General features: G+C 40.4%; 20 non-coding genes across 20 annotated transcripts; 8 read left to right on the forward strand and 12 right to left on the reverse strand.

Annotated features, from left to right (window-relative positions):
* Positions 1 to 1,154: 1,154 nt before the first annotated feature.
* Positions 1,155 to 1,226, forward strand: trnah-gug (transfer RNA histidin (anticodon GUG)). Its single transcript has one exon. It is a non-coding gene; the product is annotated as a tRNA-His (tRNA).
* A 1,124-nt stretch (positions 1,227 to 2,350) lies between these two features.
* Positions 2,351 to 2,422, reverse strand: trnae-uuc (transfer RNA glutamic acid (anticodon UUC)). Its single transcript has one exon. It is a non-coding gene; the product is annotated as a tRNA-Glu (tRNA).
* A 1,680-nt stretch (positions 2,423 to 4,102) lies between these two features.
* trnah-gug (transfer RNA histidin (anticodon GUG)) lies at positions 4,103 to 4,174 on the forward strand. The gene has a single exon. It is a non-coding gene; the product is annotated as a tRNA-His (tRNA).
* A 1,125-nt stretch (positions 4,175 to 5,299) lies between these two features.
* trnae-uuc (transfer RNA glutamic acid (anticodon UUC)) lies at positions 5,300 to 5,371 on the reverse strand. The gene has a single exon. It is a non-coding gene; the product is annotated as a tRNA-Glu (tRNA).
* A 1,680-nt stretch (positions 5,372 to 7,051) lies between these two features.
* Positions 7,052 to 7,123, forward strand: trnah-gug (transfer RNA histidin (anticodon GUG)). The gene has a single exon. It is a non-coding gene; the product is annotated as a tRNA-His (tRNA).
* A 1,404-nt stretch (positions 7,124 to 8,527) lies between these two features.
* Positions 8,528 to 8,599, forward strand: trnah-gug (transfer RNA histidin (anticodon GUG)). Its single transcript has one exon. It is a non-coding gene; the product is annotated as a tRNA-His (tRNA).
* A 1,124-nt stretch (positions 8,600 to 9,723) lies between these two features.
* trnae-uuc (transfer RNA glutamic acid (anticodon UUC)) lies at positions 9,724 to 9,795 on the reverse strand. Its single transcript has one exon. It is a non-coding gene; the product is annotated as a tRNA-Glu (tRNA).
* A 1,402-nt stretch (positions 9,796 to 11,197) lies between these two features.
* Positions 11,198 to 11,269, reverse strand: trnae-uuc (transfer RNA glutamic acid (anticodon UUC)). Its single transcript has one exon. It is a non-coding gene; the product is annotated as a tRNA-Glu (tRNA).
* A 1,403-nt stretch (positions 11,270 to 12,672) lies between these two features.
* On the reverse strand, positions 12,673 to 12,744 carry trnae-uuc (transfer RNA glutamic acid (anticodon UUC)). The gene has a single exon. It is a non-coding gene; the product is annotated as a tRNA-Glu (tRNA).
* A 206-nt stretch (positions 12,745 to 12,950) lies between these two features.
* Positions 12,951 to 13,022, forward strand: trnah-gug (transfer RNA histidin (anticodon GUG)). Its single transcript has one exon. It is a non-coding gene; the product is annotated as a tRNA-His (tRNA).
* Positions 13,023 to 14,147: 1,125 nt separating this feature from the next.
* Positions 14,148 to 14,219, reverse strand: trnae-uuc (transfer RNA glutamic acid (anticodon UUC)). The gene has a single exon. It is a non-coding gene; the product is annotated as a tRNA-Glu (tRNA).
* Positions 14,220 to 15,622: 1,403 nt separating this feature from the next.
* trnae-uuc (transfer RNA glutamic acid (anticodon UUC)) lies at positions 15,623 to 15,694 on the reverse strand. The gene has a single exon. It is a non-coding gene; the product is annotated as a tRNA-Glu (tRNA).
* A 1,403-nt stretch (positions 15,695 to 17,097) lies between these two features.
* trnae-uuc (transfer RNA glutamic acid (anticodon UUC)) lies at positions 17,098 to 17,169 on the reverse strand. Its single transcript has one exon. It is a non-coding gene; the product is annotated as a tRNA-Glu (tRNA).
* Positions 17,170 to 17,375: 206 nt separating this feature from the next.
* Positions 17,376 to 17,447, forward strand: trnah-gug (transfer RNA histidin (anticodon GUG)). The gene has a single exon. It is a non-coding gene; the product is annotated as a tRNA-His (tRNA).
* A 2,600-nt stretch (positions 17,448 to 20,047) lies between these two features.
* Positions 20,048 to 20,119, reverse strand: trnae-uuc (transfer RNA glutamic acid (anticodon UUC)). The gene has a single exon. It is a non-coding gene; the product is annotated as a tRNA-Glu (tRNA).
* Positions 20,120 to 21,799: 1,680 nt separating this feature from the next.
* Positions 21,800 to 21,871, forward strand: trnah-gug (transfer RNA histidin (anticodon GUG)). The gene has a single exon. It is a non-coding gene; the product is annotated as a tRNA-His (tRNA).
* A 1,126-nt stretch (positions 21,872 to 22,997) lies between these two features.
* Positions 22,998 to 23,069, reverse strand: trnae-uuc (transfer RNA glutamic acid (anticodon UUC)). Its single transcript has one exon. It is a non-coding gene; the product is annotated as a tRNA-Glu (tRNA).
* Positions 23,070 to 24,750: 1,681 nt separating this feature from the next.
* On the forward strand, positions 24,751 to 24,822 carry trnah-gug (transfer RNA histidin (anticodon GUG)). Its single transcript has one exon. It is a non-coding gene; the product is annotated as a tRNA-His (tRNA).
* A 1,126-nt stretch (positions 24,823 to 25,948) lies between these two features.
* trnae-uuc (transfer RNA glutamic acid (anticodon UUC)) lies at positions 25,949 to 26,020 on the reverse strand. The gene has a single exon. It is a non-coding gene; the product is annotated as a tRNA-Glu (tRNA).
* A 1,403-nt stretch (positions 26,021 to 27,423) lies between these two features.
* trnae-uuc (transfer RNA glutamic acid (anticodon UUC)) lies at positions 27,424 to 27,495 on the reverse strand. The gene has a single exon. It is a non-coding gene; the product is annotated as a tRNA-Glu (tRNA).
* Positions 27,496 to 27,818: the final 323 nt, after the last annotated feature.

Below are 27,818 nucleotides of genomic sequence, written 5' to 3' on the forward strand. Positions count from 1 at the left end.
GGCTCAGGGTTGGGTTATGTGACAGTATACACATTGATCAGTACATTATGGGTATTGTATAGCGGACACTGAAAACTGTCCAATGAGAGCACTGGGTTTGCTAATCGGTGTCCCGCCAAGTAGTAGAATATAGCAGTAAATGAAAAGAACCAGGGTGACATACAGCTTCCGTTTCGTAACGAAGTATGTGAGTACTGGACACTTTTCAACCGCATAAAAGGCCACGAAACACTTTGAAATTTCCATGAAATCCGATTGCATGCAATTCGAAAGCGTTCGATTTAGTTGGATTTCATGAAATGCGTGAAATCTATGGGCTTAAATTAGCGCCATAAGTATCGTATTCAAAATGTATAGAATTGTAAACAAAAAAAATGTATCGAAAGCAAACAAAATCGAGAGCAAAACTTTTTCATGAAAACAGTTGGGTTATTCTTCCTGATTGGGTCAGGATGAACCGTCACTCAAACCTGCTGGACCAATGGAGACCCAGGATCCACGCCTTCCTGTAAATTCCGCCCTCACGACAAAACAGACAAAACTCGTAATGAGAATAAATCAATCGAAAGCAAAGAAACTGGCGGCGAAAGCAAAGATCACAGCATCGCAAGCAAAGACAGGGACTGCAGGTGAGTTTTGCATAGGTTTGCTAATGACACTAAGTCTCTGTCTGGCATTAACGTTGTTGGGAGGGAATAATACTAATAATAACATTTCAAAGGTTATTTTGTGGAATCTGTGATAAAATTGTGTCCTTTGATTGTCCAGTAAGACAATCCACGTGAATTGGAATATAGAGTACAAGTCATAGTGGGTGACTGATTCAAACAAAATCATCCAAGAAAATCAATGTGTGTTACAGTTAAAGACAGTGCTTTCCCGTACCGGGAGTTGAACTCGGGCCACCTGGGTGAAAACAAGGAAACCTAACCGCTAGACCATATGGGATCTTGACAACACTCAAACAGTGTCGGGAGCTGTTTTCAGCATCACGTTGGTCTTAGAAAACATAGGCCTACATCACACAACACTGCGCCACCCAAGCAATAACACCTTAACTAGTATACTTATAAAATGAATAATAAAGTAAGTAATACTACATATTCTTGTTACACTGATAACTTAGGAAAAGTTGAATATCACCTCGGTAGCTTGCCGTGATCGTATAGTGGTTAGTACTTTGCGTTGTGGCCGCAACAACCCCGGTTCGAATCCGGGTCACGGCAGGAGAATTCCTGACAGGGCAGAGGGCTGTATTGTTCTCATCATTGCATGCAAGTGAAGTTCATATTTATATCAACACGGTCACAGATACATCAGAAAATATAGAAGACTAATCATAACTTTGCAAATGTTGTATTTTGTGGATTATATCAATACATTAATAAGTTTCATCGCTTTTAAAGTATCTACATATTATTGATTGGTCGTAGAACCCAGTCGCAGGGGGGGAAACCCAACAATAAAACAAGAAGGCTCAGGGTTGGGTTATGTGACAGTATACACATTGATCAGTACATTATGGGTATTGTATAGCGGACACTGAAAACTGTCCAATGAGAGCACTGGGTTTGCTAATCGGTGTCCCGCCAAGTAGTAGAATATAGCAGTAAATGAAAAGAACCAGGGTGACATACAGCTTCCGTTTCGTAACGAAGTATGTGAGTACTGGACACTTTTCAACCGCATAAAAGGCCACGAAACACTTTGAAATTTCCATGAAATCCGATTGCATGCAATTCGAAAGCGTTCGATTTAGTTGGATTTCATGAAATGCGTGAAATCTATGGGCTTAAATTAGCGCCATAAGTATCGTATTCAAAATGTATAGAATTGTAAACAAAAAAAATGTATCAAAAGCAAAACAAAACGAGAGCAAAACTTTTTCATGAAAACAGTAGGGTTTTTCTTCCTGATTGGGTCAGGGTGAACCGTCACTCAAACCTGCTGGACCAATGGAGACCCAGGATCCACGCCTCCCTGTAAATTCCGCCCTCACGACAAAACAGACAAAACTCGTAATGAGAATAAATCAATCGAAAGCAAAGAAACTGGCGGCGAAAGCAAAGATCACAGCATCGCAAGCAAAGACAGGGACTGCAGGTGAGTTTTGCATAGGTTTGCTAATGACACTAAGTCTCTGTCTGGCATTAACGTTGTTGGAAGGGAATAATACTAATAATAACATTTCAAAGGTTATTTTGTGGAATCTGTGATGAAATTGTGTCCTTTGATTGTCCAGTAAGACAATCCACGTGAATTGGAATATAGAGTACAAGTCATAGTGGGTGACTGATTCAATCAAAATCATCCAAGAAAATCAACGTGTGTTACACTTAAAGACAGTGCTTTCCCATACCGGGAGTTGAACTCGGGCCACCTGGGTGAAAACCAGGAATCCTAACCGCTAGACCATATGGGATCTTAAAAACACTGAAACAGTGTCAGCAGCTGTTTTCAGCATCACGTCGGTCTTAGAAAACATAGGCCTACATCACACAACACTGCGCCACCCAAGCAATAACACCTTAACTAGTATACTTATAAAATGAGTAATAAAGTAAGTAATACTACATATTCTTGTTACACTGACAACTTAGGAAAAGCTAAATATCACCTCGGTAGCTCGCCTTGATCGTATAGTGGTTAGTACTTTGCGTTGTGGCCGCAACAACCCCGGTTCGAATCCGGGTCACGGCAGGAGAATTCCTGACAGGGCAGAGGGCTGTATTGTTCTCATCATTGCATGCAAGTGAAGTTCATATTTATATCAACACGGTCACAGATACATCAGAAAATATAGAAGACTAATCATAACTTTGCAAATGTTATATTTTGTGGATTATATCAATACATTAATAAGTTTCATCGCTTTTAAAGTATCTACATATTATTGATTGGTCGTAGAACCCAGTCGCAGGGGGGGAAACCCAACAATAAAACAAGAAGGCTCAGGGTTGGGTTATGTGACAGTATACACATTGATCAGTACATTATGGGTATTGTATAGCGGACACTGAAAACTGTCCAATGAGAGCACTGGGTTTGCTAATCGGTGTCCCGCCAAGTAGTAGAATATAGCAGTAAATGAAAAGTACCAGGGTTACATACAGCTTCCGTTTCGTAACGAAGTATGTGAGTACTGGACACTTTTCAACCGCATAAAAGGCCACGAAACACTTTGAAATTTCCATGAAATCCGATTGCATGCAATTCGAAAGCGTTCGATTTAGTTGGATTTCATGAAATGCGTGAAATCTATGGGCTCAAATTAGCGCCATAAGTATCGTATTCAAAATGTATAGAATTGTAAACAAAAAAAATGTATCGAAAGCAAAAAAAATCGAGAGCAAAACTTTTTCATGAAAACAGTTGGGTTATTCTTCCTGATTGGGTCAGGATGAACCGTCACTCAAACCTGCTGGACCAATGGAGACCCAGGATCCACGCCTTCCTGTAAATTCCGCCCTCACGACAAAACAGACAAAACTCGTAATGAGAATAAATCAATCAAAAGCAAAGAAACTGGCGGCGATAGCAAATATCACACCATCGCAAGCAAAGACAGGGACTGCAGGTGAATTTTACATAGGTTTGCTAATGATACTAAGTCTCTGTCTGGCATTCACGTTGTTGGAAGGGAATAATACTAATAATAACATTTCAAAGGTTATTTTGTGGAATCTGTGATGAAATTGTGTCCTTTGATTGTCCAGTAAGACAATCCACGTGAATTGGAATATAGAGTACAAGTCATAGTGGGTGACTGATTCAAACAAAATCATCCAAGAAAATCAACGTGTGTTACACTTAAAGACAGTGCTTTCCCGTACCAGGAGTTGAACTCGGGCCACCTGGGTGAAAACAAGGAAACTTAACCGCTAGACCATATGGGATCTTGACAACACTCAAACAGTGTCGGGAGCTGTTTTCAGCATCACGTTGGTCTTAGAAAACATAGGCCTACATCACACAACACTGCGCCACCCAAGCAATAACACCTTAACTAGTATACTTATAAAATGAGTAATAAAGTAAGTAATACTACATATTCTTGTTACACTGACAACTTAGGAAAAGCTGAATATCACCTCGGTAGCTCGCCGTGATCGTATAGTGGTTAGTACTTTGCGTTGTGGCCGCAACAACCCCGGTTCGAATCCGGGTCACGGCAGGAGAAATCCTGACACGGCAGAGGGCTGTATTGTTCTCATCATTGCAAGCAAGTGAAGTTCAAATTTATATCAACACAGTCACAGATACATCAGAAAATATAGAAGACTAATCATAACTTTGGAAATGTAATATTTTGTGGATTATATCAATACATTAATAAGTTTCATCGCTTTTAAAGTATCTACATATTATTGATTGGTCGTAGAACCCAGTCGCAGGGGGGGGAAACCCAACAATAAAACAAGAAGGCTCAGGGTTGGGTCATGTGACAGTATACACATTGATCAGTACATTATGGGTTTTGTATAGCGGACACTGAAAACTGTCCAATGAGAGCACTGGGTTTGCTAATCGGTGTCCCGCCAAGTAGTAGAATATAGCAGTAAATGAAAAGAACCAGGGTGACATACAGCTTCCGTTTCGTAACGAAGTATGTGAGTACTGGACACTTTTCAACCGCATAAAAGGCCACGAAACACTTTGAAATTTCCATGAAATCCGATTGCATGCAATTCGAAAGCGTTCGATTTAGTTGGATTTCATGAAATGCGTGAAATCTATGGGCTTAAATTAGCGCCATAAGTATCGTATTCAAAATGTATAGAATTGTAAACAAAAAAAATGTATCAAAAGCAAAACAAAACGAGAGCAAAACTTTTTCATGAAAACAGTAGGGTTTTTCTTCCTGATTGGGTCAGGGTGAACCGTCACTCAAACCTGCTGGACCAATGGAGACCCAGGATCCACGCCTCCCTGTAAATTCCGCCCTCACGACAAAACAGACAAAACTCGTAATGAGAATAAATCAATCGAAAGCAAAGAAACTGGCGGCGAAAGCAAAGATCACAGCATCGCAAGCAAAGACAGGGACTGCAGGTGAGTTTTGCATAGGTTTGCTAATGACACTAAGTCTCTGTCTGGCATTAACGTTGTTGGAAGGGAATAATACTAATAATTACATTTCAAAGGTTATTTTGTGGAATCTGTGATGAAATTGTGTCCTTTGATTGTCCAGTAAGACAATCCACGTGAATTGGAATATAGAGTACAAGTCATAGTGGGTGACTGATTCAATCAAAATCATCCAAGAAAATCAACGTGTGTTACACTTAAAGACAGTGCTTTCCCATACCGGGAGTTGAACTCGGGCCACCTGGGTGAAAACCAGGAATCCTAACCGCTAGACCATATGGGATCTTAACAACACTCAAACAGTGTCAGCAGCTGTTTTCAGCATCACGTCGGTCTTAGAAAACATAGGCCTACATCACACAACACTGCGCCACCCAAGCAATAACACCTTAACTAGTATACTTATAAAATGAGTAATAAAGTAAGTAATACTACATATTCTTGTTACACTGACAACTTAGGAAAAGCTGAATATCACCTCGGTAGCTCGCCTTGATCGTATAGTGGTTAGTACTTTGCGTTGTGGCCGCAACAACCCCGGTTCGAATCCGGGTCACGGCAGGAGAATTCCTGACAGGGCAGAGGGCTGTATTGTTCTCATCATTGCATGCAAGTGAAGTTCATATTTATATCAACACGGTCACAGATACATCAGAAAATATAGAAGACCAATCATAACTTTGCAAATGTTATATTTTGTGGATTATATCAATACATTAATAAGTTTCATCGCTTTTAAAGTATCTACATATTATTGATTGGTCGTAGAACCCAGTCGCAGGGGGGGAAACCCAACAATAAAACAAGAAGGCTCAGGGTTGGGTTATGTGACAGTATACACATTGATCAGTACATTATGGGTATTGTATAGCGGACACTGAAAACTGTCCAATGAGAGCACTGGGTTTGCTAATCGGTGTCCCGCCAAGTAGTAGAATATAGCAGTAAATGAAAAGTACCAGGGTGACATACAGCTTCCGTTTCGTAACGAAGTATGTGAGTACTGGACACTTTTCAACCGCATAAAAGGCCACGAAACACTTTGAAATTTCCATGAAATCCGATTGCATGCAATTCGAAAGCGTTCGATTTAGTTGGATTTCATGAAATGCGTGAAATCTATGGGCTCAAATTAGCGCCATAAGTATCGTATTCAAAATGTATAGAATTGTAAACAAAAAAAATGTATCGAAAGCAAAAAAAATCGAGAGCAAAACTTTTTCATGAAAACAGTTGGGTTATTCTTCCTGATTGGGTCAGGATGAACCGTCACTCAAACCTGCTGGACCAATGGAGACCCAGGATCCACGCCTTCCTGTAAATTCCGCCCTCACGACAAAACAGACAAAACTCGTAATGAGAATAAATCAATCAAAAGCAAAGAAACTGGCGGCGATAGCAAATATCACACCATCGCAAGCAAAGACAGGGACTGCAGGTGAATTTTACATAGGTTTGCTAATGATACTAAGTCTCTGTCTGGCATTCACGTTGTTGGAAGGGAATAATACTAATAATAACATTTCAAAGGTTATTTTGTGGAATCTGTGATGAAATTGTGTCCTTTGATTGTCCAGTAAGACAATCCACGTGAATTGGAATATAGAGTACAAGTCATAGTGGGTGACTGATTCAAACAAAATCATCCAAGAAAATCAACGTGTGTTACACTTAAAGACTGTGCTTTCCCGTACCAGGAGTTGAACTCGGGCCACCTGGGTGAAAACAAGGAAACTTAACCGCTAGACCATATGGGATCTTGACAACACTCAAACAGTGTCGGGAGCTGTTTTCAGCATCACGTTGGTCTTAGAAAACATAGGCCTACATCACACAACACTGCGCCACCCAAGCAATAACACCTTAACTAGTATACTTATAAAATGAGTAATAAAGTAAGTAATACTACATATTCTTGTTACACTGACAACTTAGGAAAAGCTGAATATCACCTCGGTAGCTCGCCGTGATCGTATAGTGGTTAGTACTTTGCGTTGTGGCCGCAACAACCCCGGTTCGAATCCGGGTCACGGCAGGAGAAATCCTGACACAGCAGAGGGCTGTATTGTTCTCATCATTGCAAGCAAGTGAAGTTCAAATTTATATCAACACAGTCACAGATACATCAGAAAATATAGAAGACTAATCATAACTTTGGAAATGTAATATTTTGTGGATTATATCAATACATTAATAAGTTTCATCGCTTTTAAAGTATCTACATATTATTGATTGGTCGTAGAACCCAGTCTCAGGGGGGGGAAACCCAACAATAAAACAAGAAGGCTCAGGGTTGGGTCATGTGACAGTATACACATTGATCAGTACATTATGGGTTTTGTATAGCGGACACTGAAAACTGTCCAATGAGAGCACTGGGTTTGCTAATCGGTGTCCCGCCAAGTAGTAGAATATAGCAGTATATGAAAAGTACCCGGGTGACATACAGCTTCCGTTTCGTAAACGAAGTATGGGAGTACTGGACACTTTTCAACCGCATAAAAGGCCACGAAACACTATGAAATTTCCATGAAATCTGATTGCATGTAATTCGAAAGCGTTCGATTTAGTTGGATTTCATGAAATGCGTGAAATCTATGGGCTCAAATTAGCGCCATAAGTATCGTATTCAAAATGTATAGAATTGTAAACAAAAAAAATGTATCGAAAGCAAACAAAATCGAGAGCAAAACTTTTTCATGAAAACAGTTGGGTTATTCTTCCTGATTGGGTCAGGATGAACCGTCACTCAAACCTGCTGGACCAATGGAGACCCAGGATCCACGCCTTCCTGTAAATTCCGCCCTCACGACAAAACAGACAAAACTCGTAATGAGAATAAATCAATCGAAAGCAAAGAAACTGGCGGCGATAGCAAATATCACACCATCGCAAGCAAAGACAGGGACTGCAGGTGAATTTTACATAGGTTTGCTAATGACACTAAGTCTCTGTCTGGCATTCACGTTGTTGGAAGGGAATAATACTAATAATAACATTTCAAAGGTTATTTTGTGGAATCTGTGATGAAATTGTGTCCTTTGATTGTCCAGTAAGACAATCCACGTGAATTGGAATATAGAGTACAAGTCATAGTGGGTGACTGATTCAAACAGAATCATCCAAGAAAATCAACGTGTGTTACACTTAAAGACAGTGCTTTCCCGTACCGGGAGTTGAACTCGGGCCACCTGGGTGAAAACAAGGAAACCTAACCGCTAGACCATATGGGATCTTGACAACACTCAAACAGTGTCGGGAGCTGTTTTCAACATCACGTTGGTCTTAGAAAACATAGGCCTACATCACACAACACTGCGCCACCCAAGCAATAACACCTTAACTAGTATACTTATAAAATGAATAATAAAGTAAGTAATACTACATATTCTTGTTACACTGATAACTTAGGAAAAGTTGAATATCACCTCGGTAGCTTGCCGTGATCGTATAGTGGTTAGTACTTTGCGTTGTGGCCGCAACAACCCTGGTTCGAATCCGGGTCACGGCAGGAGAATTCCTGACAGGGCAGAGGGCTGTATTGTTCTCATCATTGCATGCAAGTGAAGTTCATATTTATATCAACACGGTCACAGATACATCAGAAAATATAGAAGACTAATCATAACTTTGCAAATGTTATATTTTGTGGATTATATCAATACATTAATAAGTTTCATCGCTTTTAAAGTATCTACATATTATTGATTGGTCGTAGAACCCAGTCGCAGGGGGGGAAACCCAACAATAAAACAAGAAGGCTCAGGGTTGGGTCATGTGACAGTATACACATTGATCAGTACATTATGGGTTTTGTATAGCGGACACTGAAAACTGTCCAATGAGAGCACTGGGTTTGCTAATCGGTGTCCTGCCAAGTAGTTTAATATTGCAGTATATGAAAAATACCCGGGTGACATACTACTTCCGTTTCGTAAACGAAGTATGTGAGTACTGGACACTTTTCAACCGCATAAAAGGCCACGAAACACTATGAAATTTCCATGAAATCCGATTGCATGTAATTCGAAAGCTTCGATTTAGTTGGATTTCATGAAATGCGTGAAATCTATGGGCTTAAATTAGCGCCATAAGTATCGTATTCAAAATGTATAGAATTGTAAACAATAAAAATGTATCAAAAGCAAAACAAAACGAGAGCAAAACTTTTTCATGAAAACAGTAGGGTTTTTCTTCCTGATTGGGTTAGGGTGAACCGTCACTCAAACCTGCTGGACCAATGGAGACCCAGGATCCACGCCTCCCTGTAAATTCCGCCCTCACGACAAAACAGACAAAACTCGTAATGAGAATAAATCAATCGAAAGCAAAGAAACTGGCGGCGAAAGCAAAGATCACAGCATCGCAAGCAAAGACAGGGACTGCAGGTGAGTTTTGCATAGGTTTGCTAATGACACTAAGTCTCTGTCTGTCATTAACGTTGTTGGAAGGGAATAATACTAATAATAACATTTCAAAGGTTATTTTGTGGAATCTGTGATGAAATTGTGTCCTTTGATTGTCCAGTAAGACAATCCACGTGAATTGGAATATAGAGTACAAGTCATAGTGGGTGACTGATTCAATCAAAATCATCCAAGAGAATCAACGTGTGTTACACTTAAAGACAGTGCTTTCCCATACCAGGAGTCGAACCCGGGCCACCTGGGTGAAAACCAGGAATCCTAACCGCTAGACCATATGGGATCTTAACAACACTCAAACAGTGTCAGGAGCTGTTTTCAGCATCACGTCGGTCTTAGAAAACATAGGCCTACATCACACAACACTGCGCCACCCAAGCAATAACACCTTAACTAGTATACTTATAAAATGAGTAATAAAGTAAGTAATACTACATATTCTTGTTACACTGACAACTTAGGAAAAGCTGAATATCACCTCGGTAGCTCGCCGTGATCGTATAGTGGTTAGTACTTTGCGTTGTGGCCGCAACAACCCCGGTTCGAGTCCGTGTCATGGCAGGAGAAATCCTGACATGGCAGAGGGCTGTATTCTTCTCATCATTGCAAGCAAGTGAAGTTCAAATTTATATCAACACAGTCACAGATACATCAGAAAATATAGAAGACTAATCATAACTTTGGAAATGTAATACTTTGTGGATTATATCAATACATTAATAAGTTTCATCGCTTTTAAAGTATCTACATATTATTGATTGGTCGTAGAACCCAGTCGCAGGTGGGGAAACCCAACAATAAAACAAGAAGGCTCAGGGTTGGGTTATGTGACAGTATACACATTGATCAGTACATTATGGGTATTGTATAGCGGACACTGAAAACTGTCCAATGAGAGCACTGGGTTTGCTAATCGGTGTCCCGCCAAGTAGTAGAATATAGCAGTAAATGAAAAGTACCAGGGTGACATACAGCTTCCGTTTCGTAACGAAGTATGTGAGTACTGGACACTTTTCAACCGCATAAAAGGCCACGAAACACTTTGAAATTTACATGAAATCCGATTGCATGCAATTCGAAAGCGTTCGATTTAGTTGGATTTCATGAAATGCGTGAAATCTATGGGCTTAAATTAGCGCCATAAGTATCGTATTCAAAATGTATAGAATTGTAAACAAAAAAAATGTATCAAAAGCAAAACAAAACGAGAGCAAAACTTTTTCATGAAAACAGTTGGGTTATTCTTCCTGATTGGGTCAGGATGAACCGTCACTCAAACCTGCTGGACCAATGGAGACCCAGGATCCACACCTCCCTGTAAATTCCGCCCACACGACAAAACAGACAAAACTCGTAATGAGAATAAATCTATCGAAAGCAAAGAAACTGGCGGCGAAAGCAAAGATCACAGCATCGCAAGCAAAGACAGGGACTGCAGGTGAGTTTTACATAGGTTTGCTAATGACACTAAGTCTCTGTCTGGCATTCACGTTGTTGGAAGGGAATAATACTAATAATAACATTTCAAAGGTTATTTTGTGGAATCTGTGATGAAATTGTGTCCTTTGATTGTCCAGTAAGACAATCCACGTGAATTGGAATATAGAGTACAAGTCATAGTGGTTGACTGATTCAAACGAAATCGTCCATGAGAATGAACGTGTGTTACACTTAAAGACAGTGCTTTCCCATACCGGGAGTCGAACCCGGGCCACCTGGGTGAAAATCAGGAATCCTAACCGCTAGACCATATGCGATCTTGACAACACTCAAACAGTGTCGGGAGCTGTTTTTAGCATCACGTCGGTCTTAGAAAACATAGGCCTACATCACACAACACTGCGCCACCCAAGCAATAACACCTTAACTAGTATACTTATAAAATGAGTAATAAAGTAAGTAATACTACATATTCTTGTTACACTGACAACTTAGGAAAAGCTGAATATCACCTCGGTAGCTCGCCTTGATCGTATAGTGGTTAGTACTTTGCGTTGTGGCCGCAACAACCCTGGTTCGAATCCGAGTCACGGCAGGAGAAATCTTGACACGGCAGAGGGCTGTGTTCTTCTCATCATTGCATGCAAGTGAAGTATATATTTATATCAACACGGTCACAGATACATCAGAAAATATAGAAGACTAATCATAACTTTGGAAATGTAATACTTTGTGGATTATATCAATACATTAATAAGTTTCATCGCTTTTAAAGTATCTACATATTATTGATTGGTCGTAGAACCCAGTCGCAGGGGGGGAAACCCAACAATAAAACAAGAAGGCTCAGGGTTGGGTCATGTGACAGTATACACATTGATCAGTACATTATGGGTATTGTATAGCGGACACTGAAAACTGTCCAATGAGAGCACTGGGTTTGCTAATCGGTGTCCCGCCAAGTAGTAGAATATAGCAGCAAATGAAAAGTACCAGGGTGACACACTGCTTCCGTTTCGTAAACGAAGTATGGGAGTACTGGACACTTTTCAACCGCATAAAAGGCCACGAAACACTTTGAAATTTCCATGAAATCCGATTGCATGCAATTCGAAAGCGTTCGATTTAGTTGGATTTCATGAAATGCGTGAAATCTATGGGCTCAAATTAGCGCCATAAGTATCGTATTCAAAATGTATAGAATTGTAAACAAAAAAAATGTATCGAAAGCAAAAAAAATCGAGAGCAAAACTTTTTCATGAAAACAGTAGGGTTTTTCCTCCTGATTGGGTCAGGGTGAACCGTCACTCAAACCTGCTGGACCAATGGAGACCCAGGATCCACGCCTCCCTGTAAATTCCGCCCTCACGACAAAACAGACAAAACTCGTAATGAGAATAAATCAATCGAAAGCAAAGAAACTGGCGGCGAAAGCAATGATCACAGCATGGCAAGCAAAGACAGGGACTGCAGGTGAGTTTTGCATAGGTTTGCTAATGACACTAAGTCTCTGTCTGGCATTAACGTTGTTGGAAGGGAATAATACTAATAATAACATTTCAAAGGTTATTTTGTGGAATCTGTGATGAAATTGATTCCTTTGAATGTCCAGTAAGAAAATCCACGTGAATTGGAATATAGAGTACAAGTCATAGTGGGTGACTGATTCAATCAAAATCATCCAAGAGAATCAACGTGTGTTACACTTAAAGACAGTGCTTTCCCATAACGGGAGTCGAACCCAGGCCACCTGGGTGAAAACCAGGAATCCTAACCGCTAGACCATATGGGATCTTAACAGCACTCAAACAGTGTCAGGAGCTGTTTTCAGCATCACGTCGGTCTTAGAAAACATAGGCCTACATCACACAACACTGCGCCACCCAAGCAATAACACCTTAACTAGTATACTTATAAAATGAGTAATAAAGTAAGTTATACTACATATTCTTGTTACACTGACAACTTAGGAAAAGCTGAATATCACCTCGGTAGCTCGCCGTGATCGTATAGTGGTTAGTACTTTGCGTTGTGGCCGCAACAACCCCGGTTCGAATCCGGGTCACGGCAGGAGAAATCCTGACACGGCAGAGGGGTGTATTCTTCTCATCATTGCAAGCAAGTGAAGTTCAAATTTATATCAACACAGTCACAGATACATCAGAAAATATAGAAGACTAATCATAACTTTGGAAATGTAATACTTTGTGGATTATATCAATACATTAATAAGTTTCATCGCTTTTAAAGTATCTACATATTATTGATTGGTCGAAGAACCCAGTCGCAGGGGGGGAAACCCAACAATAAAACAAGAAGGCTCAGGGTTGGGTCATGTGACAGTATACACATTGATCAGTACATTATGGGTTTTGTATAGCGGACACTGAAAACTGTCCAATGAGAGCACTGGGTTTGCTAATCGGTGTCCCGCCAAGTAGTAGAATATAGCAGTATATGAAAAGTACCCGGGTGACATACTGCTTCCGTTTCGTAAACGAAGTATGGGAGTACTGGACACTTTTCAACCGCATAAAAGGCCACGAAACACTATGAAATTTCCATGAAATCCGATTGCATGTATTTCGAAAGCGTTCGATTTAGTTGGATTTCATGAAATGCGTGAAATCTATGGGCTCAAATTAGCGCCATAAGTATCGTATTCAAAATGTATAGAATTGTAAACAAAAAAAATGTATCGGAAGCAAAAAAAATCGAGAGCAAAACTTTTTCATGAAAACAGTTGGGTTATTCTTCCTGATTGGGTCAGGATGAACCGTCACTCAAACCTGCTGGACCAATGGAGACCCAGGATCCACGCCTCCCTGTAAATTCCGCCCACACGACAAAACAGACAAAACTCGTAATGAGAATAAATCAATCGAAAGCAAAGAAACTGGCGGCGAAAGCAAAGATCACAGCATCGCAAGCAAAGACAGGGACTGCAGGTGAGTTTTACATAGGTTTGCTAATGACACTAAGTCTCTGTCTGGCATTCACGTTGTTGGAAGGGAATAATACTAATAATAACATTTCAAAGCTTATTTTGTGGAATCTGTGATGAAATTGTGTCCTTTGATTGTCCAGTAAGACAATACACGTGAATTGGAATATAGAGTACAAGTCATAGTGGGTGACTGATTCAAACGAAATCGTCCATGAGATTGAACGTGTGTTACACTTAAAGACAGTGCTTTCCCATACCAGGAGTCGAACCCAGGCCACCTGGGTGAAAACCAGGAATCCTAACCGCTAGACCATATGGGATCTTGACAACACTCAAACAGTGTCGGGAGCTGTTTTCAGCATCACGTCGGTCTTAGAAAACATAGGCCTACATCACACAACACTGCGCCACCCAAGCAATAACACCTTAACTAGTATACTTATAAAATGAGTAATAAAGTAAGTAATACTACATATTCTTGTTACACTGACAACTTAGGAAACGCTCAATATCACCTCGGTAGCTCGCCGTGATCGTATAGTGGTTAGTACTTTGCGTTGTGGCCGCAACAACCCCGGTTCGAATCCGAGTCACGGCAGGAGAAATCCTGACACGGCAGAGGGCTGTATTCTTCTCATCATTGCATGCAAGTGAAGTTCATATTTATATCAACACAGTCACAGATACATCAGAAAATATAGAAGACTAATCATAACTTTGGAAATGTAATATTTTGTGGATTATATCAATACATTAATAAGTTTCATCGCTTTTAAAGTATCTACATATTATTGATTGGTCGTAGAACCCAGTCGCATGGGGGGGAAACCCAACAATAAAACAAGAAGGCTCAGGGTTGGGTCATGTGACAGTATACACATTGATCAGTACATTATGGGTTTTGTATAGCGGACACTGAAAACTGTCCAATGAGAGCACTGGGTTTGCTAATCGGTGTCCCGCCAAGTAGTAGAATATAGCAGTAAATGAAAAGTACCAGGGTGACATACAGCTTCCGTTTCGTAACGAAGTATGTGAGTACTGGACACTTTTCAACCGCATAAAAGGCCACGAAACACTTTGAAATTTCCATGAAATCCGATTGCATGCAATTCGAAAGCGTTCGATTTAGTTGGATTTCATGAAATGCGTGAAATCTATGGGCTTAAATTAGCGCCATAAGTATCGTATTCAAAATGTATAGAATTGTAAACAAAAAAAATGTATCAAAAGCAAAACAAAACGAGAGCAAAACTTTTTCATGAAAACAGTAGGGTTTTTCCTCCTGATTGGGTCAGGGTGAACCGTCACTCAAACCTGCTGGACCAATGGAGACCCAGGATCCACGCCTCCCTGTAAATTCCGCCCTCACGACAAAACAGACAAAACTCGTAATGAGAATAAATCAATCGAAAGCAAAGAAACTGGCGGCGAAAGCAATGATCACAGCATGGCAAGCAAAGACAGGGACTGCAGGTGAGTTTTGCATAGGTTTGCTAATGACACTAAGTCTCTGTCTGGTATTAACGTTGTTGGAAGGGAATAATACTAATAATAACATTTCAAAGGTTATTTTGTGGAATCTGTGATGAAATTGATTCCTTTGAATGTCCAGTAAGAAAATCCACGTGAATTGGAATATAGAGTACAAGTCATAGTGGGTGACTGATTCAATCAAAATCATCCAAGAGAATCAACGTGTGTTACACTTAAAGACAGTGCTTTCCCATAACGGGAGTCGAACCCAGGCCACCTGGGTGAAAACCAGGAATCCTAACCGCTAGACCATATGGGATCTTAACAGCACTCAAACAGTGTCAGGAGCTGTTTTCAGCATCACGTCGGTCTTAGAAAACATAGGCCTACATCACACAACACTGCGCCACCCAAGCAATAACACCTTAACTAGTATACTTATAAAATGAGTAATAAAGTAAGTTATACTACATATTCTTGTTACACTGACAACTTAGGAAAAGCTGAATATCACCTCGGTAGCTCGCCGTGATCGTATAGTGGTTAGTACTTTGCGTTGTGGCCGCAACAACCCCGGTTCGAATCCGTGTCACGGCAGGAGAAATCCTGACACGGCAGAGGGCTGTATTCTTCTCATCATTGCAAGCAAGTGAAGTTCAAATTTATATCAACACAGTCACAGATACATCAGAAAATATAGAAGACTAATCATAACTTTGGAAATGTAATACTTTGTGGATTATATCAATACATTAATAAGTTTCATCGCTTTTAAAGTATCTACATATTATTGATTGGTCGTAGAACCCAGTCGCAGGGGGGGAAACCCAACAATAAAACAAGAAGGCTCAGGGTTGGGTCATGTGACAGTATACACATTGATCAGTACATTATGGGTTTTGTATAGCGGACACTGAAAACTGTCCAATGAGAGCACTGGGTTTGCTAATCGGTGTCCCGCCAAGTAGTAGAATATAGCAGTATATGAAAAGTACCCGGGTGACATACTGCTTCCGTTTCGTAAACGAAGTATGGGAGTACTGGACACTTTTCAACCGCATAAAAGGCCACGAAACACTATGAAATTTCCATGAAATCCGATTGCATGTATTTCGAAAGCGTTCGATTTAGTTGGATTTCATGAAATGCGTGAAATCTATGGGCTCAAATTAGCGCCATAAGTATCGTATTCAAAATGTATAGAATTGTAAACAAAAAAAATGTATCGAAAGCAAAAAAAATCGAGAGCAAAACTTTTTCATGAAAACAGTTGGGTTATTCTTCCTGATTGGGTCAGGATGAACCGTCACTCAAACCTGCTGGACCAATGGAGACCCAGGATCCACGCCTCCCTGTAAATTCCGCCCACACGACAAAACAGACAAAACTCGTAATGAGAATAAATCAATCGAAAGCAAAGAAACTGGCGGCGAAAGCAAGGATCACAGCATCGCAAGCAAAGACAGGGACTGCAGGTGAGTTTTACATAGGTTTGCTAATGACACTAAGTCTCTGTCTGGCATTCACGTTGTTGGAAGGGAATAATACTAATAATAACATTTCAAAGGTTATTTTGTGGAATCTGTGATGAAATTGTGTCCTTTGATTGTCCAGTAAGACAATACACGTGAATTGGAATATAGAGTACAAGTCATAGTGGGTGACTGATTCAAACGAAATCGTCCATGAGATTGAACGTGTGTTACACTTAAAGACAGTGCTTTCCCATACCAGGAGTCGAACCCAGGCCACCTGGGTGAAAACCAGGAATCCTAACCGCTAGACCATATGGGATCTTGACAACACTCAAACAGTGTCGGGAGCTGTTTTCAGCATCACGTCGGTCTTAGAAAACATAGGCCTACATCACACAACACTGCGCCACCCAAGCAATAACACCTTAACTAGTATACTTATAAAATGAATAAGAAAGTAAGTAATACTACATATTCTTGTTACACTGATAACTTAGGAAAAGTTGAATATCACCTCGGTAGCTTGCCGTGATCGTATAGTGGTTAGTACTTTGCGTTGTGGCCGCAACAACCCCGGTTTGAATCCGGGTCACGGCAGGAGAATTCCTGACAGGGCAGAGGGCTGTATTGTTCTCATCATTGCATGCAAGTGAAGTTCATACTTATATCAACACGGTCACAGATACATCAGAAAATATAGAAGACTAATCATAACTTTGCAAATGTTATATTTTGTGGATTATATCAATACATTAATAAGTTTCATCGCTTTTAAAGTATCTACATATTATTGATTGGTCGTAGAACCCAGTCGCAGGGGGGGAAACCCAACAATAAAACAAGAAGGCTCAGGGTTGGGTTATGTGACAGTATACACATTGATCAGTACATTATGGGTTTTGTATAGCGGACACTGAAAACTGTCCAATGAGAGCACTGGGTTTGCTAATCGGTGTCCCGCCAAGTAGTAGAATATAGCAGTATATGAAAAGTACCCGGGTGACATACAGCTTCCGTTTCGTAAACGAAGTATGGGAGTACTGGACACTTTTCAACCGCATAAAAGGCCACGAAACACTATGAAATTTCCATGAAATCCGATTGCATGTAATTCGAAAGAGTTCGATTTAGTTGGATTTCATGAAATGCGTGAAATCTATGGGCTCAAATTAGCGCCATACGTATCGTATTCAAAATGTGTAGAATTGTAAACAAAAAAAATGTATCGAAAGCAAAAAAAATTGAGAGCAAAACTTTTTCATGAAAACAGTTGGGTTATTCTTCCTGATTGGGTCAGGATGAACCGTCACTCAAACCTGCTGGACCAATGGAGACCCAGGATCCACGCCTCCCTGTTAATTCCGCCCACACGACAAAACAGACAAAACTCGTAATGAGAATAAATCAATCGAAAGCAAAGAAACTGGCGGCGAAAGCAAAGATCACAGCATCGCAAGCAAAGACAGGGACTGCAGGTGAGTTTTACATAGGTTTGCTAATGACACTAAGTCTCTGTCTGGCATTCACGTTGTTGGAAGGGAATAATACTAATAATAACATTTCAAAGGTTATTTTGTGGAATCTGTGATGAAATTGTGTCCTTTGATTGTCCAGTAAGACAATCCACGTGAATTGGAATATAGAGTACAAGTCATAGTGGGTGACTGATTCAGTCAAAATCATCCGAGAGAATCAACGTGTGTTACACTTTAAAACTGTGCTTTCCCATACCGGGAGTCGAACCTGGGCCACCTGGGTGAAAACCAGAAATCCTAACCGCTAGACCATATGTGATCTTGACAACACTCAAGCAGTGTCGGGAGCTGTTTTTAGCATCACGTCGGTCTTAGAAAACATAGGCCTACATCACACAACACTGCGCCACCCAAGCAATAACACCTTAACTAGTATACTTATAAAATGAGTAATAAAGTAAGTAATACTACATATTCTTGTTACACTGACAACTTAGGAAACGCTCAATATCACCTCGGTAGCTCGCCGTGATCGTATAGTGGTTAGTACTTTGTGTTGTGGCCGCAACAACCCCGGTTCGAATCCGAGTCACGGCAGGAGAAATCCTGACACGGCAGAGGGCTGTATTCTTCTCATCATTGCATGCAAGTGAAGTTCATATTTATATCAACACAGTCACAGATACATCAGAAAATATAGAAGACTAATCATAACTTTGGAAATGTAATATTTTGTGGATTATATCAATACATTAATAAGTTTCATCGCTTTTAAAGTATCTACATATTATTGATTGGTCGTAGAACCCAGTCGCAGGGGGGGAAACCCAACAATAAAACAAGAAGGCTCAGGGTTGGGTTATGTGACAGTATACACATTGATCAGTACATTATGGGTTTTGTATAGCGGACACTGAAAACTGTCCAATGAGAGCACTGGGTTTGCTAATCGGTGTCCCGCCAAGTAGTAGAATATAGCAGTATATGAAAAGTACCCGGGTGACATACTGCTTCCGTTTCGTAAACGAAGTATGGGAGTACTGGACACTTTTCTAACGCATAAAAGGCCACGAAACACTATGAAATTTCCATGAAATCCGATTGCATGTAATTCGAAAGCGTTCGATTTAGTTGGATTTCATGAAATGCGTGAAATCTATGGGCTCAATATAGCGCCATAAGTATCGTATTCAAAATGTATAGAATTGTAAACAAAAAAAATGTATCGAAAGCAAAAAAAATCGAGAGCAAAACTTTTTCATGAAAACAGTTGGGTTATTCTTCCTGATTGGGTCAGGATGAACCGTCACTCAAACCTGCTGGACCAATGGAGACCCAGGATCCACGCCTCCCTGTAAATTCCGCCCACACGACAAAACAGACAAAACTCGTAATGAGAATAAATCAATCGAAAGCAAAAAAACTGGCGGCGAAAGCAAAGATCACAGCATCGCAAGCAAAGACAGGGACTGCAGGTGAGTTTTACATAGGTTTGCTAATGACACTAAGTCTCTGTCTGGCATTCACGTTGTTGGAAGGGAATAATACTAATAATAACATTTCAAAGGTTATTTTGTGGAATCTGTGATGAAATTGTGTCCTTTGATTGTCCAGTAAGACAATCCACGTGAATTGGAATATAGAGTACAAGTCATAGTGGGTGGCTGATTCAGTCAAAATCATCCAAGAGAATCAACGTGTGTTACACTTAAAGACTGTGCTTTCCCATACCGGGAGTCGAACCCGGGCCACCTGGGTGAAAACCAGGAATCCTAACCGCTAGACCATATGCTATCTTGACAACACTCAAACAGTGTCGGGAGCTGTTTTAAGCATCACGTCGGTCTTAGAAAACATAGGCCTACATCACACAACACTGTGCCACCCAAGCAATAACACCTTAACTAGTATACTTATAAAATGAGTAATAAAGTAAGTAATACTACATATTCTTGTTACACTGACAACTTAGAAAAAGCTGAATATCACCTTGGTAGCTCGCTGTGATCGTATAGTGGTTAGTACTTTGTGTTGTGGCCGCAACAACCCCGATTCGAATCCGAGTCACGGCAGGAGAAATCCTGACACGGCAGAGGGCTCTATTCTTCTCATCATTGCATGCAAGTGAAGCTCATATTTATATCAACACGGTCACAGATACATCAGAAAATATAGAATACTAATCATAACTTTGCAAATGTAATATTTTGTGGATTATATCAATATATTAATAAGTTTCATCGCTCTTAAAGTATCTACATATTATTGATTGGTCGTAGAACCCATTCGCAGGGGGGGAAACCCAACAATAAAACAAGAAGGCTCAGGGTTGGGTTATGTGACAGTATACACATTGATCAGTACATTATGGGTATTGTATAGCGGACACTGAAAACTGTCCAATGAGAGCACTGGGTTTGCTAATCGGTGTCCCGCCAAGTATTAGAATATAGCAGTAAATGAAAAGTACCAGGGTGACATACAGCTTCCGTTTCGTAACGAAGTATGTGAGTACTAGACACTTTTCAACCGCATAAAAGGCCACGAAACACTTTGAAATTTCCATGAAATCCGATTGCATGCAATTCGAAAGCGTTCGATTTAGTTGGATTTCATGAAATGCGTGAAATCTATGGGCTCAAATTAGCGCCATAAGTATCGTATTCAAAATGTATAGAATTGTAAACAAAAAAAATGTATCGAAAGCAAAAAAAATCGAGAGCAAAACTTTTTCATGTAAACAGTTGGGTTATTCTTCCTGATTGGGTCAGGATGAACCGTCACTCAAACCTGCTGGACCAATGGAGACCCAGGATCCACGCCTCCCTGTAAATTCCGCCCTCACGACAAAACAGACAAAACTCGTAATGAGAATAAATCAATCGAAAACAAAGAAACTGGCGGCGAAAGCAAAGATCACAGCATCGAATGCAAAGAAAGGGACTGCAGGTGAGTTTTGCATAGGTATGCTAATGACACTAAGTCTCTGTCTGGCATTCACGTTGTTGGAAGGGAATAATACTAATAATAACATTTCAAAGGTTATTTTGTGGAATCTGTGATGAAATTGTGTCCTTTGATTGTCCAGTAAGACAATCCACGTGAATTGGAATATAGAGTACAAGTCATAGTGGGTGACTGATTCAAACAAAATCGTCCATGAGAATGAACGTGTGTTACACTTAAAGACAGTGCTTTCCCATACCGGTAGTAGAACCCGGGCCACCTGGGTGAAAATCAGGAATCCTAACCGCTAGACCATATGCAATCTTGACAACACTCAAACAGTGTCGGGAGCTGTTTTCAGCATCACGTCGGTCTTAGAAAACATAGGCCTACATCACACAACACTGCGCCACCCAAGCAATAACACCTTAACTAGTATACTTATAAAATGAGTAATAAAGTAAGTAATACTACATATTCTTGTTACACTGACAACTTAGGGAAAGCTGAATATCACCTCGGTAGCTCGCCGTGATCGTATAGTGGTTAGTACTTTGCGTTGTGGCCGCAACAACCCCGGTTCGAATCCGGGTCACGGCAGGAGAAATTCTGACACGGCAGAGGGCTGTATTCTTCTCATCATTGCATGCAAGTGAAGTTCATATTTATATCAACACAGTCAGAGATACATCAGAAAATATAGAAGACTAATCATAACTTTGGAAATGTAATATTTTGTGGATTATATCAATACATTAATAAGTTTCATCGCTTTTAAAGTATCTACATATTATTGATTGGTCGTAGAACCCAGTCGCAGGGGGGGGAAACCCAACAATAAAACAAGAAGGCTCAGGGTTGGGTCATGTGACAGTATACAAATTGATCAGTACATTATGGGTTTTCTATAGCGGACACTGAAAACTGTCCAATGAGAGCACTGGGTTTGCTAATCGGTGTCCCGCCAAGTAGTAGAATATAGCAGTATATGAAAAGTACCCGGGTGACATACAGCTTCCGTTTCGTAAGCGAAGTATGGGAGTACTGGACACTTTTCAACCGCATAAAAGGCCACGAAACACTATGAAATTTCCATGAAATCCGATTGCATGTAATTCGAAAGCGTTCGATTTAGTTGGATTTCATGAAATGCGTGAAATCTATGGGCTCAAATTAGCGCCATAAGTATCGTATTCAAAGTGTATAGAATTGTAAACAAAAAAAATGTATCGAAAGCAAAAAAAATCGAGAGCAAAACTTTTTCATGAAAACAGTTGGGTTATTCTTCCTGATTGGGTCAGGATGAACCGTCACTCAAACCTGCTGGACCAATGGAGACCCAGGATCCACGCCTCCCTGTAAATTCCGCCCACACGACAAAACAGACAAAACTCGTAATGAGAATAAATCAATCGAAAGCAAAGAAACTGGCGGCGAAAGCAAAGATCACAGCATCGCAAGCAAAGACAGGGACTGCAGGTGAGTTTTACATAGGTTTGCTAATGACACTAAGTCTCTGTCTGGCATTCACGTTGTTGGAAGGGAATAATACTAATAATAACATTTCAAAGGTTATTTTGTGGAATCTGTGATGAAATTGTGTCCTTTGATTGTCCAGTAAGACAATCCACGTGAATTGGAATATAGAGTACAAGTCATAGTGGGTGGCTGATTCAGTCAAAATCATCCAAGAGAATCAACGTGTGTTACACTTAAAGACTGTGCTTTCCCATACCGGGAGTCGAACCCGGGCCACCTGGGTGAAAACCAGGAATCCTAACCGCTAGACCATATGCTATCTTGACAACACTCAAACAGTGTCGGGAGCTGTTTTAAGCATCACGTCGGTCTTAGAAAACATAGGCCTACATCACACAACACTGCGCCACCCAAGCAATAACACCTTAACTAGTATACTTATAAAATGAGTAATAAAGTAAGTAATACTACATATTCTTGTTACACTGACAAGTTAGGAAAAGCTGAATATCACCTCGGTAGCTCGCCGTGATCGTATAGTGGTTAGTACTTTGCGTTGTGGCCGCAACAACCCCGGTTCGAATCTGGGTCACGGCAGGAGAAATCCTGACACGGCAGAGGGCTGTATTCTTCTCATCATTGCATGCAAGTGAAGTTCATATTCATATCAACACAGTCACAGATACATCAGAAAATATAGAAGACTAATCATAACTTTGGAAATTTAATATTTTGTGGATCATATCAATACATTAATAAGTTTCATCGCTTTTAAAGTATCTACATATTATTGATTGGTCCTAGAACCCAGTCGCAGGGGGGGAAACCCAACAATAAAACAAGAAGGCTCAGGGTTGGGTCATGTGACAGTATACACATTGATCAGTACATTATGGGTTTTCTATAGCGGACACTGAAAACTGTCCAATGAGAGCACTGGGTTTGCTAATCGGTGTCCCGCCAAGTAGTAGAATATAGCAGTATATGAAAAGTACCCGGGTGACATACTGCTTCCGTTTCGTAAACGAAGTATGGGAGTACTGGACACTTTTCAACCGCATAAAAGGCCACGAAACACTATGAAATTTCCATGAAATCCGATTGCATGTAATTCGAAAGCGTTCGATTTAGTTGGATTTCATGAAATGCGTGAAATCTATGGGCTCAAATTAGCGCCATAAGTATCGTATTCAAAATGTATAGAATTGTAAACAAAAAAAATGTATCGAAAGCAAAAAAAATCGAGAGCAAAACTTTTTCATGAAAACAGTTGGGTTTTTCTTCCTGATTGGGTCAGGGTGAACCGTCACTCAAACCTGCTGGACCAATGGAGACCCAGGATCCACACCTCCCTGTAAATTCCGCCCTCACGACAAAACAGAAAAAACTCGTAATGAGAATAAATCAATCGAAAGCAAAGAAACTGGCGGCGAAAGCAAAGAATACAGCATCGCAAGCAAAGACAGGGACTGCAGGTGAGTTTTGCATAGGTTTGCTAATGACACTAAGTCTATGTCTGGCATTCACGTTGTTGGAAGGGAATAATACTAATAATAACATTTCAAAGGTTATTTTGTGGAATCTGTGATGAAATTGTGTCCTTTGATTGTCCAGTAAGACAATCCACGTGAATTGGAATATAGAGTACAAGTCATAGTGGGTGACTGATTCAAACGAAATCGTCCATGAGAATGAACGTGTGTTACACTTAAAGACAGTGCTTTCCCATACCGGTAGTAGAACCCGGGCCACCTGGGTGAAAATCAGGAATCCTAACCGCTAGACCATATGCAATCTTGACAACACTCAAACAGTGTCGGGAGCTGTTTTCAGCATCACGTCGGTCTTAGAAAACATAGGCCTACATCACACAACACTGCGCCACCCAAGCAATAACACCTTAACTAGTATACTTATAAAATGAGTAATAAAGTAAGTAATACTACATATTCTTGTTACACTGACAACTTAGGGAAAGCTGAATATCACCTCGGTAGCTCGCCGTGATCGTATAGTGGTTAGTACTTTGCGTTGTGGCCGCAACAACCCCGGTTCGAATCCGGGTCACGGCAGGAGAAATTCTGACACGGCAGAGGGCTGTATTCTTCTCATCATTGCATGCAAGTGAAGTTCATATTTATATCAACACAGTCACAGATACATCAGAAAATATAGAAGACTAATCATAACTTTGGAAATGTAATATTTTGTGGATTATATCAATACATTAATAAGTTTCATCGCTTTTAAAGTATCTACATATTATTGATTGGTCGTAGAACCCAGTCGCAGGGGGGGGAAACCCAACAATAAAACAAGAAGGCTCAGGGTTGGGTCATGTGACAGTATACAAATTGATCAGTACATTATGGGTTTTCTATAGCGGACACTGAAAACTGTCCAATGAGAGCACTGGGTTTGCTAATCGGTGTCCCGCCAAGTAGTAGAATATAGCAGTATATGAAAAGTACCCGGGTGACATACAGCTTCCGTTTCGTAAACGAAGTATGGGAGTACTGGACACTTTTCAACCGCATAAAAGGCCACGAAGCACTATGAAATTTCCATGAAATCCGATTGCATGTAATTCGAAAGCGTTCGATTTAGTTGGATTTCATGAAATGCGTGAAATCTATGGGCTCAAATTAGCGCCATAAGTATCGTATTCAAAGTGTATAGAATTGTAAACAAAAAAAATGTATCGAAAGCAAAAAAAATCGAGAGCAAAACTTTTTCATGAAAACAGTTGGGTTATTCTTCCTGATTGGGTCAGGATGAACCGTCACTCAAACCTGCTGGACCAATGGAGACCCAGGATCCACGCCTCCCTGTAAATTCCGCCCACACGACAAAACAGACAAAACTCGTAATGAGAATAAATCAATCGAAAGCAAAGAAACTGGCGGCGAAAGCAAAGATCACAGCATCGCAAGCAAAGACAGGGACTGCAGGTGAGTTTTACATAGGTTTGCTAATGACACTAAGTCTCTGTCTGGCATTCACGTTGTTGGAAGGGAATAATACTAATAATAACATTTCAAAGGTTATTTTGTGGAATCTGTGATGAAATTGTGTCCTTTGATTGTCCAGTAAGACAATCCACGTGAATTGGAATATAGAGTACAAGTCATAGTGGGTGACTGATTCAGTCAAAATCATCCAAGAGAATCAACGTGTGTTACACTTAAAGACTGTGCTTTCCCATACCAGGAGTCGAACCCAGTCCACCTGGGTGAAAACCAGGAATCCTAACCGCTAGACCATATGGGATCTTGACAACACTCAAACAGTGTCGGGAGCTGTTTTCAGCATCACGTCGGTCTTAGAAAACATAGGCCTACATCAAACAACACTGCGCCACCCAAGCAATAACACCTTAACTAGTATACTTATAAAATGAGTAATAAAGTAAGTAATACTACATATTCTTGTTACACTGACAACTTAGGAAAAGCTGAATATCACCTCGGTAGCTCGCCGTGATCGTATAGTGGTTAGTACTTTGCGTTGTGGCCGCAACAACCCCGGTTCCAATCCGGGTCACGGCAGGAGAAATCCTGACACGGCAGAGGGCTGTATTCTTCTCATCATTGCATGCAAGTGAAGTTCATATTTATATCAACACAGTCACAGATACATCAGAAAATATAGAAGACTAATCATAACTTTGGAAATGTAATATTTTGTGGATTATATCAATACATTAATAAGTTTCATCGCTTTTAAAGTATCTACATATTATTGATTGGTCGTAGAACCCAGTCGCATGGGGGGAAACCCAACAATAAAACAAGAAGGCTCAGGGTTGGGTCATGTGACAGTATACACATTGATCAGTACATTATGGGTTTTGTATAGCGGACACTGAAAACTGTCCAATGAGAGCACTGGGTTTGCGAATCGGTGTCCCGCCAAGTAGTAGAATATAGCAGTATATGAAAAGTACCCGGGTGACATACTGCTTCCGTTTCGTAAACGAAGTATGGGAGTACTGGACACTTTTCAACCGCATAAAAGGCCACGAAACACTATGAAATTTCCATGAAATCCGATTGCATGTAATTCGAAAGCGTTCGATTTAGTTGGATTTCATGAAATGCGTGAAATCTATGGGCTCAAATTAGCGCCATAAGTATCGTATTCAAAGTGTATAGAATTGTAAACAAAAAAAATGTATCGAAAGCAAAAAAAATCGAGAGCAAAACTTTTTCATGAAAACAGTTGGGTTATTCTTCCTGATTGGGTCAGGATGAACCGTCACTCAAACCTGCTGGACCAATGGAGACCCAGGATCCACGCCTCCCTGTAAATTCCGCCCACACGACAAAACAGACAAAACTCGTAATGAGAATAAATCAATCGAAAGCAAAGAAACTGGCGGCGAAAGCAAAGATCACAGCATCGCAAGCAAAGACAGGGACTGCAGGTGAGTTTTACATAGGTTTGCTAATGACACTAAGTCTCTGTCTGGCATTCACGTTGTTGGAAGGGAATAATACTAATAATAACATTTCAAAGGTTATTTTGTGGAATCTGTGATGAAATTGTGTCCTTTGATTGTCCAGTAAGACAATCCACGTGAATTGGAATATAGAGTACAAGTCATAGTGGGTGACTGATTCATTCAAAATCATCCAAGATAATCAACGTGTGTTACACTTAAAGACAGTGCTTTCCCATACCGGGAGTCGAACCCGGGCCACCTGGGTGAAAACCATGAATCCTAACCGCTAGACCATATGGGATCTTGACAACACTCAAACAGTGTCGGGAGGTATTTTTAGCATCACGTCGGTCTTAGAAAACATAGGCCTACATCACACAACACTGCGCCACCCAAGCAATAACACCTTAACTAGTATACTTATAAAATGAGTAATAAAGTAAGTAATACTACTTATTCTTGTTACACTGACAACTAATAAAAAGCTGAATATCACCTCGGTAGCTCGCCGTGATCGTATAGTGGTTAGTACTTTGCGTTGTGGCCGCAACAACCCCAGTTCGAATCCGCGTCACGACAGGAGAAATCCTGACACGGCAGAGGGCTGTATTGTTCTCATCATTG

This window comes from Amia ocellicauda, chromosome 7 (genome assembly GCF_036373705.1).
Source record: "Amia ocellicauda isolate fAmiCal2 chromosome 7, fAmiCal2.hap1, whole genome shotgun sequence".
NCBI classification, from domain to species: Eukaryota; Metazoa; Chordata; class Actinopteri; order Amiiformes; family Amiidae; genus Amia; species Amia ocellicauda.